This window comes from Neophocaena asiaeorientalis, unplaced genomic scaffold (assembly GCF_003031525.2).
Source record: "Neophocaena asiaeorientalis asiaeorientalis breed wild unplaced genomic scaffold, Neophocaena_asiaeorientalis_V1.1 scaffold72, whole genome shotgun sequence".
NCBI classification, from domain to species: Eukaryota; Metazoa; Chordata; class Mammalia; order Artiodactyla; family Phocoenidae; genus Neophocaena; species Neophocaena asiaeorientalis.
This window is the reverse complement of record NW_020185336.1, coordinates 12,425,099-12,431,690: the sequence shown is the minus strand read 5'-3', so window position 1 is coordinate 12,431,690 and position 6,592 is coordinate 12,425,099. Positions and strand designations below refer to the sequence as shown.

The following is a 6,592-nucleotide window of genomic DNA, read 5'->3' as shown; positions in this document are numbered from 1 at the left end:
CTGAGCCTGCGCGTCCGGAGCCTGTGCTCTGCAACAGGAGAGGTCACAACAGTGAGGCCCGCGTACTGCAAAAAAAAATAAAAATAAAAGCAGAATACATTTCTCCTTTATTTGTATTCCTACAATATATAATTCATTCTTTGTTATGTAGAAAGAACCTTTGGTGTGAGAGTCAGGCAGATTTGTGTTTGAAACTCAATTATCACTTGTGGTCTTGCATATTTTGTCTTTTTTAATGCTCAGTGTTTTGTTAAAATATGAAATTTAGGATGATAATTATTTATTTCACTGATTTCTTGAAGGGTTAAATAAAATAATAAATGTTCAGAACTTTGCCTAAATCCTGGCACATACTGGGTACTCAATTTTTATCTATCATAATGGCATTTATATTCATGTATTTTAGTTTTGTGGGCATCTATATACCTGCTATATTTTAATTGAATCTTACTTTTGTATCTGCAGAAGAAAGGACTGAAAAGGTCTATTGAATTAAATTGTTTTCTTTTTATTACACAAGTACTTCTGTGATGCTGAACACTTTATATCTGCACTATCCAATATGGTAGCCACTAGTCACATGTGATTATATTTAAATTAGTTAAAATTAAATACAATTAAAATTCAGTTCTTTATTCAAACAGTGTCTGGCAGTTACTGTATTGGACAGTGCAGATTTAAGAACATTTTCATCTTTGCAGAAAGTTCTTTTGGATGGTGCTGCTCTAGATTGCAATAGTACTGCTTCTAGCTCAGCATAATATTTCCAGCTTGGTCAGCTATCTCCTCCATCATTCTGGATCCTATATTTGTAGCAATCCAACTATGGTTTAATTTCACTTTTGAGCAGCCAAATCATACAACTAATTTATATAGAATTTACAATAAGTTAAATTACCAAGTGCTTTAACTTTTTTCTCTATAGTGCTTTCATAATATTTTGAAAGTATTGACTATACCAAGTGTTGGCAACTTTTTCTGTAAAGGGCCGGATACTAAATACTTTAGGCTTTGCAGGACATACCGTCTCTGTTGCAACTACTCAACCCTGCTATTGTAGCATGAAATCAGCCATAGACACTACGTAATAGTATGCATGTGGCTGTTTTATTTATAAACTAGGTTGTGGGCCACAGGTAGTTTCCAAGGCCTGGTCTATTTTCACAGACTTCACTGCTTCCTGTAGTGACATAGCCAGTCCTTTCTACCCTTTCCCCCTTTTTCTTTTGGATCAAAATAAGTCTACCTATAAACACTTTTAAATTGCTTTTTGCCAGACTGGAGAGAATCCAATCTCAGTTGGTACTAGGGGCTCACCTTCTCAAAGATTTCATCAGAATTCTGAAGGTTTACAGAGACCCCCCAGAAAGTAAAGAGATATTAAGAGGTGCTAACATAGTATGCTTACTGTGTACCAAGCATTGTTTAAACCCATTACACCAGTTAGCTCTTTTAAACCTCACAACAACCTGCTTTATTGATGAGGCAAAGAGGTAAACCCAATCTAGACAACCGCACAGTATTAGTCTCTACACAAGCTTGCTTCCAGGCAGTGCTTGTGTCCTTGCTTTGACCTCCAAACTCTTTTTTTTTAAAACAGGACAGTGGCTCAAGAACCACTTTTCTAAATATATTTCCCATACAAAATAATTTCAAGATATAATAATTATTAGTTCCTTGTACAATACTCTATTTAAACAAGAATTAATCAAATAGTAAGTATGTGAAAACAGCAACACCACAAAGATTGAGCCATATTACTGGTGTAATCAAACATTAGAACAGTCTTGGAACAGGCAAGCAAAATATTCAGAAGGCTGAATCATGGCTGCACACCTAACTGATTTCAACCATGACTTGTACACTGTGAGACAGCACAGATACCTTATGCAGATGGTTCAGTAGCAGAATGGCACTTGGTTTGCTCTTAATAGAAGCAACATAAATGCAACTGACAATCTAGAGACAGACAACGGCCTTATTCACATGCTGAAAATCAGGTTGTGTCCCTCCAGTCCACACTCCATTCACTGTGCAGTCTGTCGATGAGTAAACACATAGTGCAGGATTCATTCAGTGGGATCTAGGCCTCGTGGTCTAAGCAAAATCAATTCTTGGTTGATACTGCAATACCATGGGGTATGGGGGTATGACTGATACGAAGGGCCATCCTGAGGGCAGACTTGTGAAGCTGAGCAGTTCAGACACCGAAAGTTTTTGCCTCTTAGTCTCCATCTTGTCATGTAGATGAACTCCATAGTATGGTCCTTCCCCATAATTTCACCATTGCACAGCACATTCAACTCATAAGAACTTGGAAGTTTTAGTTTTAAACTTAGAAATTTTTTAATAGTTCCCATAGTTATATGTGTAGAGCACCAAATGAATTTCTTCATTAAACCCTTTACTACATTGTCCCCTGATTGTCCATTATTTCATAAACAATCTAGACATATAGCAATCTATGGGTCACTTCTGTGATAGTCTTTATCATCTTGATTTTCCTCACCTTCATCTACTTTAGGCTTGTCAACTTTTGAAGTATCATCTTGTCCATTTTCTTGAGGCTTGTTTTTCTTCCAAAATTCAGACTCCCACTCAAGTTCTTATTCTCGTAGTAGTGACAAACTTAAATATAATTTCCTCTAATGTGTTATCCAACTTCAGCGTTTCTAACGGGTTTGTCTCATGAACCTGTTTGCCACACCTTGGGCAAATCATTGCTGTCTTCAAAGTGCTGGACAATACAAGTCTTACAGAAGGTATGGAGGCATTCTGTCACTGTAGCTGGCTTGATCAGATACAGATATAGCAGGTAAAGATTGAAATGTAAGGATTGATGTAAGGATAGAAGTGTTTCACCAGGTGTTTCCTCTGGGTAGCCATTCGTGGTTAGCTAGGACTGGCTCTAGTAGTTCAGGCAAGCAGAGGTATGAAAGTATGATCCCAGGAGCTGGTGTGGAGTTCCCAACTGGATATCCTGAGGCATGAAAACTGAAATCCAGACTTCTCATGAGATCGCTGGTCGTCACTCCTTTTGGTGATTCTGCTTTCCCATACAGTTCTGGAGGCTGGAAGTCTGAAATCAGGAAGGCACCATGGTTGGGTGCTGGTGAGAACCTTCTTCTGGTTTGCAGGTGGCCGACCATGGTTGTATCCTCACACATGTGAAGAGCAGAGTAGAGGAAGCAAGCTGTCTCATGATTCTTTGGCTGCACTGCAAGACATGTGAGATCTTGGTTCCTTGACCAGGGACCGCTGGACCACCTTCAAACTCTTTTTTTTTTTTTTTTTGTGGTACGCGGGCCTCTCACTGTTGTGGCCTCTCCCGTTGCAGAGCACAGGCTCCAGACGTGCAGGCTCAGTGGCCATGGCTCACGGGCCCAGCCGCTTCACGGCATGTGGGATCTTCCTGGACTGGGGCATGAACCCGTGTCCCCTGCATCGGCAGGCGGACTCTCAACCACTGCACCACCAGGGAAGCCCCAAACTCTTTTTTAATCTGAATACTCTCACTCCCTGCTCTTGTTGCTCCCTGAGGCCTTCACTCATGCACATCCCCCAAACTCAGGAGATTAGCATAAATTCTTCAAAGCTCTATAAAAGACAGGAGTGTAGTTGTCTTCTAGTAGCTTCTTGTAAGCTACAAAAATCTATTCTTTTGGTGAACCCACTGGACATAATTTTAGTCCTCTTTTACTTGTCCTTTCAGCGTTTGACATGGTGGTCACTCCTCCTTGAAGTCTTTTCTCCGACCCCTGTGATGCCCACATCTGGCTTTCCTCCCATCCTTCAGGCCAGTCTTTCTCAGTCTCTTGGAAATCTTCTCTTTTAACCTTTAAAGACTGGTCTCCCATTCTTACTTTCCTCCCTCCTCTGCACACTTTCTCTGGGTGATCTCATAAGCCCTACTGCTTTAACTATTATTTGCATGAGGATGCTTCCCACATCTTTATCTCCAGAACTTCCTGAGCTCCAGTCTTACCATCCACGCAAGCAACTTGTCCATCTGGGTGTCTCATGAGCACATACAGCTCAGCATTTCTCAAACAGAAATAATTATTTTCCCTCTTAAGCCTGCTGTTTCTCTTATATTGCCTTCCTTTTTGAATAGATTTCCAAGCTGCATATCTGCTTGTCATCTGATTCCTCCTCTGACAGCCCTACCAATTACCAAGTCCTGGAAATTTTTTTTTTTAAATAAATTTAAAAAATTTTTGGCTGCATTGGGTCTTCTTTGCTGTGTGTGGGCTTTTCTCTAGTTGTGGCGAGCGGGGGATACTCTTCGTTGTGGCATGTGGGCTTCTCATCACAGTGGCTTCTCTATGTTGCGGAGCACAGGCTCTAGGCGTGCGGGCTTTCAGTAGTTGTGGCGGGCGGTCTCAGTAGTTGTGGCTCATGGGCTTAGTTGCTTCACAGCATGTGGGAACTTCCCCGACCAGGGCTCGAACCCATGTCCCCTGCATTGGCATGTCCATGTCCCTTCTTAACCACTGCACTACCAGGGAAGTCCCAAGTCCTAGAAATTTTGAATTACTTTGGGAAATCACTTTCAAAACCACTTATGTCTCACTTTTGTAACTTCCACTTGCCCACTTGTCTGTATTCCTGACCATCTCATAATTGGCCTTTCCTTCTATCAGTCTAGCTCTCCTTCCAGATAACTAGTCCTCATGATGCAGTCTGAGAGGTCATCCCAGTATGCAAATTGAACCATGTTATTTTCCTGCTTGAACTCTTCATTGGTTTCCTGCTGCTCTTAGAATTGTGAATTTCATCAGCGACCAACAAGACCCTTCATGATCCTATCCCTTCTTACCTCTCCAGCACATCACAGTGTGTTCCTTTTCACCCTGTGCTCTGTTCATAGTGACCTTGAAGTCTTTGCATAAGCTCTTTCCTCAGCTTGGAACACATTTCCCTCAATTTGGCCACCTGGCCAACCCCTGCCCATTCCACTTTTTTTTTTTTGGTGAGACAGACCTGTGCTTAGATGTTGCTTGCTCTCCATGCCTTCTGTGACTTCTGAGGTGCCTTCTCTAGTCCCTCAAACCAGGGTTAGGTGCCTCCTCTTTACTCTCACAGCACCTGTAACTAGTCCTATTCAGCATCTATCCTTCTAGGTTGCAATTGCCAAAGGTTGCTTATCTTTCCCATAGACTAAACTCTGGGAAGGCAGGGTTGGTCTTTCCTGCTCTTATAGCCCTACTGCTTGCACAGTGCCTAGTAGAAGCTCTATACATATTTAATAACTGAAAAAAAAAAAAGATCAGAAAGAGGAAGCTAGGAATATGGGCTCTGGAGTGAAAAAAAAGAAAAAAACCCATGGGTTTAAATCCCACCTTTGCTCCTAATAGTTATATGACCACTGCTACTTGCTATATGACTTATGTTGACCTCCTGAAGCCTCAGTTTTGTCATATGTAACATGGGAATAATAGTAAAACCAAATTTACAGAGTTGTTTTCAGACTTCTGTGAGATAAAGCATGCAGATCAATTAGCCCTGTGACTGGAACATGGTCATTGCTCAATAAATGTCGCTGTTAGTAGTACCGTCCTTGCAAGGCACACAATGTCTAAAACCAGACTGCCAGGATTCAAATCCTGGCTTTAAAAGCGTAAACAGACTCACAGATACAGAGAACAAGCTAGTGGTTGCCAGAGGGGAGGGGGTGGGTAGGATGGGCGAAATAGGTGAAGGGGTTAAGAGGTACAGATGACCAGTTATAAAATAAAAAAGTCACATGGGTGTAATGTACAGCACAGGGAATATAGTCCATAATTTTGTAATAGCTTTGTATGGTGCGTAATCTATAAAAATATTGAATCAGTATGTTGTACACCTTAAACTAATATAATATTGTAGTTCAACTATATTTCAATTTAAAAAAAAAACCTGGTTTTACATCCTACTAGGCATGGGACCTTGGGCAAGTCGTTAACCTCTCTGTGCCTCAGTGTCCACATGGTTAAAATGGGAAATTAACAGCATATGCCTTAAGGTATTATTGTGAGGGTGAAATGAGCGACTGTGACAAAGATTCTCTCCTTGACCAAACTTTATAGTCATGTTCTTTTGAGCCCTCTGCTCAACTAAACCTGACCCTTCGGACTTCTGTCTCCATCCTTGTAAAGTCTAGTTTTAGCAAGAATCCTGTCAAGTCAGTTTAGCAAGAATACTCCACTCTTGATATCTGATCACTCTTGACATATGATCAAATTCCTCATCACCCACCATCTCCCTGGTGATGTCTGATCACCCTTACCTGCCTTCAGCAAGAATCCTGTTAGGTTGGTGTAGCAAGAATTATGCTACCCTCTGAGACAGTTTTTCATCCACAGACCCCTCTACTTTTCTCCTAGGCTATAAATTCCAGTTTTTAACTTGTTGCATTCAGAATTGAGCCCAGTTCTATATTGAGATATTTTTTCTCCTATTGCAGTAGTCCTGAATAACAATCTGTTTTTATTGTTTAAACTACTGTCGGGGTCTGGTTTTTCTCTGACACCTGGCATACTATGTCAGGCTATGGGAACATTTGCCATTATTATTGCCTGTATAAAAAGGAAACTGCCCTTGCCTAAAGGAA

The 6,592-nt window shown here is 41.0% G+C and overlaps 1 pseudogene; it reads right to left on the bottom strand.

Annotated features, from left to right (window-relative positions):
* Positions 1–2,097: 2,097 nt before the first annotated feature.
* Positions 2,098–2,886, bottom strand: LOC112393581 (polycomb group RING finger protein 5 pseudogene; annotated as a pseudogene).
* Between the last annotated feature and the right edge of the window lie 3,706 nt (positions 2,887–6,592).